This window comes from Monoraphidium neglectum (genome assembly GCF_000611645.1).
Source record: "Monoraphidium neglectum strain SAG 48.87 unplaced genomic scaffold scaffold01004, whole genome shotgun sequence".
Classification (NCBI taxonomy): Eukaryota; Viridiplantae; Chlorophyta; class Chlorophyceae; order Sphaeropleales; family Selenastraceae; genus Monoraphidium; species Monoraphidium neglectum.
Window position 1 is genome coordinate 1 of NW_014012624.1, and position 862 is coordinate 862.

The following is an 862-nucleotide window of genomic DNA, read 5'->3' on the forward strand; positions in this document are numbered from 1 at the left end:
GAGGGGTTATTGCATGTGAGGGGAAATCGCAGATGACACTGCAATTCCAGGTGAGGGCTTATTGCAGGCGAGGGTGAATCGCAGGTGACGCTGCAATCGCAGGCGAGGGGTGATTGCAGGTGAGGGGCAATCACAGGTGACACCGCAATCCCAGGCAAGGGGTTATTGCAGGTGAGGGGCAATCGCAGGTGACAGAGCAATCCCAGGCGAGGGGTGATTGCAGGTGTGGGCCAATCGCAGGTGACAGAGCAATCCCAGGCAAGGGGTTACTGCAGGTGAAGTGAAATCACAGGTGACACCGCAATCCCAGGCAAGCGGTGATTGCAGGTGATGCCCATTTGTGTTGACGCTGCAATCCCAGGCGAGGGGTTATTGCATGTGAGGGGAAATCGCAGGTGACAGAGCAATCCCAGGCAAGGGGTGATTGCAGGTGATGCCAATCTGCGTTGACGCTGCAATCCCAGGCGAGGGGTGATTGCAGGTGAGAGGCAACCGCAGGTGACTGAGCAATCCCAGGCGAGGGGTTATTGCATGTGAGGAAAATCGCAGGTGACACCGCAATTCCAGGTGAGGGGTTATTGCAGGCGAGGGTGAATCGCAGGTGACGCTGCAATCCCAGGTGAGGGGTTATTGCAGCTGTGGATCAATTGCAGGTGACGCTGCAGTTGCAGGCGAGGGGTGATTGCAGGTGAGGGGCAATTGCAGGTGACGCTGCAATTGCAGGCGAGGGGCTATTGCAGGTGAGGGGCAATCGCAGGTGATGGATCCGTCGATTGCAGGCGAGGGGTTATTGCAGGTGAGCGTCAATCGCAGGTGGATTACGTAGGATTAGGATTAGGATTGCTACAGCGTCCCGCGGTCG